General features: G+C 38.4%; 1 pseudogene; it reads right to left on the bottom strand.

Annotated features, from left to right (window-relative positions):
• Window positions 1-3,154: 3,154 nt before the first annotated feature.
• Window positions 3,155-10,350, bottom strand: LOC137809303 (putative disease resistance protein RGA1; annotated as a pseudogene).
• Between the last annotated feature and the right edge of the window lie 298 nt (window positions 10,351-10,648).

The following is a 10,648-nucleotide window of genomic DNA, read 5'->3' on the forward strand; positions in this document are numbered from 1 at the left end:
TTACAAAGTCTCTAGTTTCAATGTATAAAGTTTCATTGTATTTATTGATAAAAAAATTTAAATTAAAACTATCTCAAGTTCAATTAACAAGATATGTAACATGAATTTTCTATCCCTCATCTCATATTTTAATATTTTTCTTCAACATATCTTCATTAACCATATTGAAAAAAACAAAAAAGAAGTTATCACTTTATAAAATAAAGAATTCCGAAATGAATATCTATTTTTATGGCTTATGTCACTTTTGGATTTTGTTTCTTTCCATTAGAGTTTCTCTTAGATTTCTATGATTTCTATTATGATTAAAAATTATATGTATGACATATAACATGCTTATAAGAAATTGTGATCAATTAAAAATTTATTTTCCTATCTACAACTTTATTTAAAGTAATTATCAATCACGTTAAAGAGTAATTATAATCGTCCATGTCATTTATTGTTCTACCAAAGTCATTGAAAAAATAAAGATTCTTTTATGTAAACAACACAGTAGCTCTTAATTTTTAATAGAACCTAAACAAGCAATTAGGAACGTACGCCAATAACATAAATAAATCCAGCTTAGTATGTAAATTTTAAACACAATGGAGATCTAATAACTTCTCTGCAGTACAAGGTAGGGATTCCTCTGCTTTAGTTGCATGGTACCGATGGAAGTATTATTATCTTCTATTTTAAAAAATTTCAGATGTAGAAATAACATGAAAAGGAGTAAAAAGAAATCAATAATATTGAATGCAATGCGTTCGGGTGTTTAAGGGTAAGTAGAAAACAACAACTAGACAATGCGTTCGGGTGTTTAAGGGTAAGTAGAAAACAACAACTAGACAAATATTGGCTTATGTGATTAAGTAGCTAAAACCAACACTTCCCTGGTGCTATTATGTACCAAAATATCAGTATATAATGGGTTTTTGATTATGATGGGGTTATTTTTTTTTTTTACCAAAATAGGGTTCGTTTAAAAAAAATTACAAATTTAGGTAAGTGGTGCCAATTTGGCATGACTTCATACACAGAAATTGTTCCAATTTGACACGACTCTGTCATGTCATACTAAAGTCGTACCAACTTGGCACGACTTTTGCCCTATCATACTGAAGTCGTGTCAACTTGACACGACTTCTGCCACGTTATACGGAAGTCGTGCCAACTTGGCACGACTTCTGCCATGTCATAATTTTTTTTTTTAATTTTATTGTTTATATATTGGGTAGTAAGTTATGTAATGTTAAAAATTAATTTGATACATAATTTTCTAAGGGTGTTAGTTTTAAGGAAAACAAAACTGGATATATAATTATTTTTAAATTATTTAATTATTTCAAAATAATTACAAATTATTTATATTATTTGACTTATTTAAAATTTATATAATTATTTTTAAATTATTTAATTATTTCAAAATAATTACAGTAATTATACCTTTTTATATTTTAATATAAATGACATTAAAAAAATTAACAAGTTTAAAAAATGTATTATTTGAATTGTGATAAAAAAAATTATTACTTCATAACAAAATGAATAATTGTGATACACGATTATCCAATTTTTTGTTCCTTAAAACTATGACTCTTAGAAAATTATGTATCAAATTAATTTTTAACATTACATAACTTACTACCCAATATATAAATAATAAAATATAAAAAAAAAATGACGTGGCAGAAATTGTGTCAAGTTGGCACGACTTCAGTATGACATGACAAAGTCGTGTCAAATTGGGACGATTTGTACATATGAAATCGTGCCAAATTGACACGACTTGCCTAAATTTGTAATTTTTTTAAACGGACCATATTTTAATAAAAAAAAAAAAACCTCATTATGGCCAAAAACCCGTATATAACAGCAGCCCACAAATATAATGAAAATGCAAATACCATAAACATTCTTTGACTAAGAATAATCAACCTGTATCAAATGCTACAGAAAAACTAAGATAAGCTAAGTTCACCTATTAAATGGCTATAGTGGGACCACCAATTGAAGAAGCAACGTTGCTATGCTATATTTCGCAGGCAAAGGCAAAGATTATGTTGCAGGGAAGGGTGAGTATGGGATACTTGCTGCTGCTTCAACAGTTGAAGCCAACAAAGAATTGGTATAAGCCTGCCAAGAAACAGCACTATTTTAATTTGTCAAGATTATTGTCAGATCTTAAACATTTTAATTTGGTTTTCATTTCATTTTTTATTGTCAGTTCTTATACAACTTGTTATTTCCCAACAACACCACTCTACATAAGAGCATCTTTACCGGGTATTAAAACAACAAACTACCACCGAAATCATTTATTAAATTGCAAATATCTTCTACTCATAGCACCGTGTCCATACATAACTTAGTAACTAACCATTTCTTATCGATATGCTCTGTTTCTCAAATGATATCTTGCAGCCTAGTAGATATATTTTGTAGAATTGCAAACACAAACAATTGAATCCAAACTTTAAGCCTACACAGTTATTTTGAATCAAATTAATGAGTTTCCACAGTAGTGTTAGTAAACATTTTTTTCAAAATCAATTTTTATACATGTCAAAGAAACAATTCAAAATAATTTTTTATACATGTTAAGCAAACAATCACAAATCTCTCTTACCACTTACACTTTCAAAACAATTTAGTAAACAATATTTGATCCTAAACAAATTCAAAACCAAATTTTATACCAATTTGAGGCACATAGAACACTACATAGCAGATAAAAATCTGAAATCACTTTGGAAAGTACCATCAATGACTACATAGAGAACAAAAGCACACAAAAATTAAAAGAATGATGCATACCAGAGGATTGATCTTCTTAGAATCACTGTTAAGCTTATTCATAGCATCATGCATGCAATCCAGAACAGTCACAGCAAAGACTTCAGCAAAATCCTGAGGTGAGGAGAAAAAAAAAGGTTAAAGAAAGAATAGAAATAATTTTATATCAGGCATTATATCAACTGCAAATTGCATATAAAAAAACTGATTTCCTTTTATTAGTTTATCTGGACAAAAGCATAGTGACTAAGCTTAATCATAAGATACATTGTATGAAATGAGAAGCTGGTACAGTATATGCCAAACATCAACCATAAAAGAGGGGAATACTGAAACCTTGTTTTATTATTCAATATATACACTACGCAAAAGGCTACCCAATTTTTGAAAAACAGAGTGACACATTAGGGAGAGAAGTAAACAAAACACTCTTGAATTTACCACAAAAAGTCGGTTTCATTTGGAAAAACAGTTGTATTTCTGGAATATGCTTTATGTATTGCCAATCCTCTCCCGTTTCCCTCTTGCACCGCTTCTTCAGATATGGACATTCGCGTATATTTAAAGAAGACAAGTTGGTGAGGCGTTGAATACTACTCGGTATTGACCTCAGCTCCTCACAATACCCAATCTCTAATTTTTGAAGAGAAGTCATGTCTCCCACCCAGTCCGGCAATGAAGTAGATCGGGTAACTGAATATATCCAAAGTTCGTAGGGAGGGGCACATTGTAAGCCATAGGGTAACGTGGAGCAATGGTGGATTCTGACCGTTCGAAGGGCAGTTAGTTGGGTCATATTGCTTGGTAGAGTCACCAGCTCTGGACAATTCATGATACTCAAACTCTCCAAACATGTCAAATGTCGCACACCTTCAGATAATGATTTCAATTTCTCACCGTTGGTAATAATCAAACTTCTAAGTGAGGTCAGACCTTCCAACCCGTGTTCTGAAAAATACTCCAGACTATCACAAGAAATAATGTGTAGTTCCTGTAGTGCACCCAACCCGCTGAGTTGGTCGGGTAATACCACCACTCCTCTAATAATATGCAAGGTCTTTAGACAAGGCATATTCTCCACAACCCCTTCCATCAAGGAAGCAGCTTCGAAAATAGATACCTTCTCAACAGAAGGAAGACGTGGAAATTTAAGGTTGGAGATGCCACCAATACGTAATAGGGAAAGACGAGGGAGCATCTCTACTCCTTCTTCCCTCAACATCCTCTCCATTTTTGGTAAGTTCTCCAAACTCAATTCCACCAACGATGGAAATGCCTTCTCCTCCACACCATCATACGACTCATCATCTATCCACTTCACATTTTTCATTCCACCCACTTTTAGCCTTTTCAACTGTTGTAGTTTACCAAGTGGAGGAAGCTCCTCACAGTTGTCACAGTTCAAGAGTGTAACTTCCCCCAAGTCTCTCAGAACTGGACCACTTCTCATCCAACTTGATAACTGTCTCCCCTGATATCCTCTCATCCCAAAACTCTTTAAACTTGAGGGAGGTTGCAGGGTTCTAGTACTCTTTCAACGTTAACATTACTACCTTTTGAATTAGCACTACCACCCCATGACAAGTCTAGGATATTCAAGTCCTTCTTACCAATCAAATTTGCTTGTTTAGCATCCCATTCATTGGGGACCTTCTCAAGGCCTTCGATTCTCAGCGTGCCTCCCAGCTTTAAGCTATGCAACTCTGATAACCCACACCCTAACTTTGAACCCACAACAAAAGTGCTCAGTGTTCTTAGATGCCTTAACTTGCCAATATTCGGAGGCATCTCTGATATTGAATAACAGTTATTAATCACAATATGTCTTAGATCCTGTAATTGCGTCAATTCTTTGGGCAGCCTAAGGTGGTAGAGATGTTGTAGTTTCAATATTTGCAATTTCGGCAACTGACAAATTAATTTATGTAAGCCTTTTCCAGAACCCCAATTCCAACTCAAGTATCTCAAATGTGCTAAATCCTTGACTGGGAACACTGAATAAGAAGTTGTGCATAGTGCTCGGAGACAATGGGTTGATGGCACCAGGCCAATATCACCCAAATCTAGAAAAGTCCGAAGGGATTCAACTTTCTTGAAAGCAGTTTTCTTGAAAGCAGTTTTCTTGAAAGCAGTCATATCAACAACCATCTTAGAATTGAACAAGCTTGCATAGTGAACTCTAGTTGACAACGGAGTCAACCTTCCTTTCTCAATAATCACACATTCTTCACCCATAATAGACTGGGCAAGATCATGAAATAGATCATGCATCTTGCAACTTCTAATCATACCAAGCTTATCAAACTTTGCTTCTTGAAAAAATGATCTACGGTATAATTTGTTCCACACTTTATTTCCAACATCCTCCACTTCTATGTTTCCTTCAGATTTAATAAATCCATTAGCCATCCAGAGATGAATTAGATCTTCCTTGACTATTTCAAAATCTTTGGGAAAAATTGCACAGAAAGAAAAGCATATCCTCAGAGACAACTCCAAATTAGAATAACTTAGTTTCAAAGCACGCATAATAGAATTTTCCTCACATATATTCCAAATCTCACTTTCCTTTACATTTTCCCATTGGCTTACCTCACTTTCATCACGCAAAAGGCTGCCCAGTGTTTTGATTGCAAGCGGCGAACCAACGCATTTTTTCACTATCTCTTTGCCAATTGCCACAAGCTCTTCCCGCCCTTTTCTGTTTGGTCCAAACGCATGGCTTGTGAACAATGACCAACTGTCGTCTCTTGATAATTCTTTCAAATGGTAAGCGCCATGCGTTCTAATGGCTAATGAAGTGGTAGAGGACATCAGACGACGAGGGCAAAGTGGGCTATGCCTAAAGGTCGACTTCGAAAAAGCGTACGACTCGGTTAGATGGGAGTTTTTGTACGATATGATGGGAAAGATGGGGTTTCATAGAAAGTGGATCAGATGGATCCAGGGCTGTCTGGAAAGTGCCTCTATCTCTGTGCTGGTGAATGGAAGCCCGACAGACGAATTTAAACCTGAGAGAGGGTTGAGGCAGGGATACCCACTTGCCCCCTTTCTTTTTTTGATAGCAGCGGAAGGCTTGTCAGGGTTGGTAAGGCAAGCTGTGAAGGCTAACTTACTATCTGGTTTGAGGGTCGGGAGAAAAGAGGTTGAGATAAGTATCTTACAGTTTGTTGATGACACTCTTTTCTTCTGTGAGGACTCTCTTAGTAATGTGGTGACTTTAAAGGCTATCCTTAGAGGGTTTGAGGTAGCGTCAGGCCTCAAGATAAACTTCCACAAGTCCAGGATTACAGGTATTAATGTGCATAGGAACAACATCCGCTGTTATTTGAGGACCTTGAATTGTGCGGAGATGACAGTACCTTTCAAGTATTTAGGGCTTGAGGTGGGAGGCAACCCGAGGAGGAAGAAGTTCTGGGAGCCAGTCATTGATAAGTTGGAGAGCAGGCTAAGCACGTGGAGAGGGAGGTTCTTATCAATGGCAGGTAGAATCTGTGTTATTAAATCGGTGCTTACAGCAGTACCCCTGCACTACCTTTCCATGTTCAAAGCACCTGTTTCGGTTTGTAAGAACATCAAGCGTATTCAAAGAAGGTTCCTATGGGGCTGGGGGAAGGAAAAGAAACCGATCTCATGGGTCAGGTGGGAAAATGTGTGCAAACCAAAACAGGAAGGAGGGCTGGGGATCATAGATATACGTGATTTCAATTATGCTCTGATGGCAAAATGGAAGTGGAGGTGGCTCTCAGATGAAAAAGGAAGATGGAAGGATGTCTTGGAGTCGAAATATGGAGGAGGTGGTGAGGGGACTAACCAACCATTAAAGCTGCAGTCTTGGTGGTGGAGGGACCTACATAAAGTTTGTATGGAGGGAGGAGGAGAGGGATGGTTCCAAGCTGAAATGGGTTGGAGGATAGGGTGCAGTGACAGAGTGAAATTCTGGGATGACGTGTGGGTTGGGAATACCAATCTCAAATCCGCGTTCCCCAGATTTTACACCATATTATGTAATCAGTGTCAAACAGTGGAAGAGGTAGTCATGTGGGAAGGGGACGTCTGGCGATGGAACTTAAGATGGAGGCGGGCCAGGTTCGAGTGGGAGTCGGTGATGGAAACAGACCTAGTCTCATATATTTCTAGGGCTGTTATTACACGGCAGGAGCAAGACACTCGGGTATGGGGGATCAATGATAAGGGGTGTTTCTCAGTGAAATCAGCTTATGCGAGCATAAGAGGAGATGGCACCTGCAATGCTGTTTTTGACCTCCTTTGGAAGGCCAAGGCTTTTCCCTCTGTTCTGACCACTGCGTGGGGGTCCTTACTGGATAGACTACCAACTAGAGAATGCCTGAGTAGGAGGGGGGTGACGATGGAATCCACTTTATGCGAGTTTTGCCATTCTAAAATTGAAACCAGCCATCACTTATTTTTTGAGTGTCAAGTGGTAGTGCGTGTTTGGGACTTATGTCATAGATGGCTAGGCATCCTTTCTGTTCAACACAATGGTCTGAGTAATCACTTTGAAAGTTTCACTTTGATTCAGGCCAGTAACAAACAAGACGATTTGGAAAGGTATCTGGACTGCTATAGTACGTAGTGTATGGGAACATAGGAACTTGGTCGCGTTCAAGCAAGGAGTTGTAGATGCTGAAGAGATGTTACAACAAGCTCAACTGAAATCATGGCTGTGGATGAAGCATAAGGTATGCAGGTTCAATTACTCTTTTGTGGATTGGGTTTTAAACCCAATCTTATGTATCAAGAGCTATAAGTAATGGACCTCCAAAGTAAAGTCCGGTCCAGGAAAGGCAGAAGGGTTTGTGGAAGATTGGAAGATCTGTAGGCCTGTTAGCATTTGTGGTAAGATCGTTGGGTTGTAGGTGCTGTGTTCAATAGGCGCAAGCTAAGGTGCGACTGGGATGGATGGAGGCTATGGTTCTGTTCGCTCGGCGGAATGGCTAGGGCATGCTCGAAGAGATTGTTGCCTTGGCCTGGGGAGCTCTATAATTAACGGGGTATATGACTGTTACGTAACATGGTGCATGTATGGACTGGTATGGAGTAAGGATTGTAGGGGATGTCTGTGGTCGATCGAAGTTATGCAAAGGTCAACATGATCGTCGGTCGACGAAGCGGCGTTCTCCATACGTGTGTAATCGGTGGTCGCCGGTCGTTATACAAGGATAACATGATCGCCGGTCGATGACACGACGATCTCCATGCGTGTGGAGTCAGTGGTCGTCGAAGTTATGCAAAGGTCATCGCGGGTCGACGAAGCGGCGTTCTCCATATGTGTGTAGTCGGTGATCGCCGAAGTTATACAAGGTTAACATGATCGCCGGTCGATGAAACGGCGATCTCCATGCGTGTGTAGCTGGTGGTCGTCGAAATTATGCAAAGGTAAACATGACCTCCATGGTCGATGAAATGGCGATCTCCATGCGCTAGTCGGTGGTCGCCGAAGGCAAAGGTAAACATGATCGCCGGTCGATGAAGCGGCGATCTCCATGAGCGCGTAGTCGGTGGTCGGTGAAGTTGTGTATCATTGCCGTATTCGAAGAACGGAAGATCAGGTACTGAAAATCACTGAGGTAGACACATCGCCGGGTTTGTGCTGGTTCGATAAAGATGTCTGTTAACCTTAATAAGAGCAATGAGATGGGGATTTCCCGAGTGGATCCTCCTCGAGAGCAGGGTTTACTTAGGTCAAAGCATACATGGCGAGAAGCATTGGCGACAGGCGATCTTGCTTGGGTATATTTTTGGGTATGTTTTTCTCACTTTAAGGTTGTTTTGTTCCAACCATAAAGGAGAGATAGGAAGTCCTTTTGTGGTTTTTGTATATGGGTTGGGATACCCCTGAAGTATCCCCTTTAATTTTATTTATTCATTGCTGATAAAAAAAAAAAAGTAATATCAACAGACACCTTAGAATTTGACAAGCTTACATAGTGAACTCTAGTTGGCAACTGAGTCAACCTTCCATTCTCAATAATCACACATTCTTCACCCATAATAGATTGGGCAAGATCATGAAATAGATCATGCATCTTGCAACTTCTAATCATACCAAGCTTAGCATACTTTGCTTCTTGAAAAATTGATCTACGGTATAATTTTTTCCACACTTTATTTCCAACATCCTCCACTTCTACGTTTCCTTTAGATTTAATAAATCCATTAGCCATCCAGAGATGAATTAGATCTTCCTTGTCAATTTCAAAATCTTTGGGAAAAATTGCACAAAAAGAAAAGCATATCCTCAGAGACAACTCCAAATTAGAATAACTTAGTTTCAAAGCACGCATAATAGAATTTTCCTCACATATATTCCAAATCTCACTTTCCTTTACATTTTCCCATTGGCTTACCTCACTTTCATCACGCAAAAGGCTGCCCAGTGTTTTGATTGCAAGCGGCGAACCAACGCATTTTTTCACTATCTCTTTGCCAATTGCCACAAGCTCTTCCCGCCCTTTTCTGTTTGGTCCAAACGCATGGCTTGTGAACAATGACCAACTGTCGTCTCTTGATAATTCTTTCAAATGGTAAGCGCCATGCGTCTCCATGGTGGAAACAACTTCCTGGAGTCGAGTGGTGACCAAAATGGTAGCTCCTTTTGCTGCCCTTGCACACTGCAACTTCCCCTTCAACTGCTTCCATTTCTCTTGGTCTTCATTCCACACATCATCAAGAACAAGTAAATACCTCTTGCTCTGCAACACTTCTTCAACCTTTTTCCGCACTGCTTCTAAGGTATTGAGATTGGGATTTTGTCCAATGCAACATTCTATGATGGATTGTAGTATTGTCATTGTGTTGAAATCATCAGAAACACAAACCCAAATTGTCAAGTCAAAATGGTTGCATACCCTGTGATCATTGAAGACCTGCTTGGCAAGTGTTGTTTTGCCAAGTCCACCCATACCAACTATAGGATACGGAGAGGTCTTCACTGTTACTGGCATCTTCCAAAAGAAATTTCACAATTTGCTCTCGATCCTCGTCTCTGCCATAGACTCTAGGTTCTGTAATGTCAGAGCTAGTTGGGCGCCAATAACCATCATCATCATCATCCAGTGCTTGCTTCTCTGTGACACCATCATCACGTAACTCAAACATGCGTCTTTCTTCATTAATGTCGTGAAATCTTTGGGTGATGTCTTTCATCCTCTTTCCAATATGAAAACGAAAGAGAATGTCCCTGAAATGCACACGGGCCAAGCATGAACTTCGTCCATCATCAGAGAGCACCTTTTTGGATTGAAGTGAACATTCATCCAAGATATCATCAAGCACATATGTTGCATCTGTGAGTTTCTGCAGCCAATTCTTCACAGTATGGCTTGTTATTTACTTTCTCTCAGCGTCTGTGAGGACAGCACGGATTGCGGTGAGATTGCTGGAAAGCTTTTGAGTCTGTTGATCAACACCCCAATAAGTTGTAAGTTGGTCTTTAACAGCAGATTGCAAGTTTTGAATCACAGTTCCCAGCAAAGCGTCAGCCATTGGAAGGAAGGAGAATTTGAATGAAGAAAAGGTTGGTGATTGATTATGGAGAAGAGAGGCAACGATGAGTCAATAATATTTTGGTTAGAAAGAATTTCTTATATAATTTAATTTTCTTGGGCAGAATGATTGGAATATAATTATGCATCATTTACACGACTATATTCATTATATAAGCAAAGTATATCTTATTTTGAAGTTTACATGATTACAATGAAAAGTATATAAATATATTCATACTGTGAAAAAAAAGAGAGAGAATAAAAGTAGATGAACATCTTAAAATAAAATTCCAACCCTATGCAATCCTTCTTATTGCACGTCAAGAATAATTTGTGATCCCAAAGTATATTGAATT

Source organism: Phaseolus vulgaris, chromosome 2 (assembly GCF_051622355.1).
Source record: "Phaseolus vulgaris cultivar YP4 chromosome 2, ASM5162235v1, whole genome shotgun sequence".
Taxonomy (NCBI): domain Eukaryota; kingdom Viridiplantae; phylum Streptophyta; class Magnoliopsida; order Fabales; family Fabaceae; genus Phaseolus; species Phaseolus vulgaris.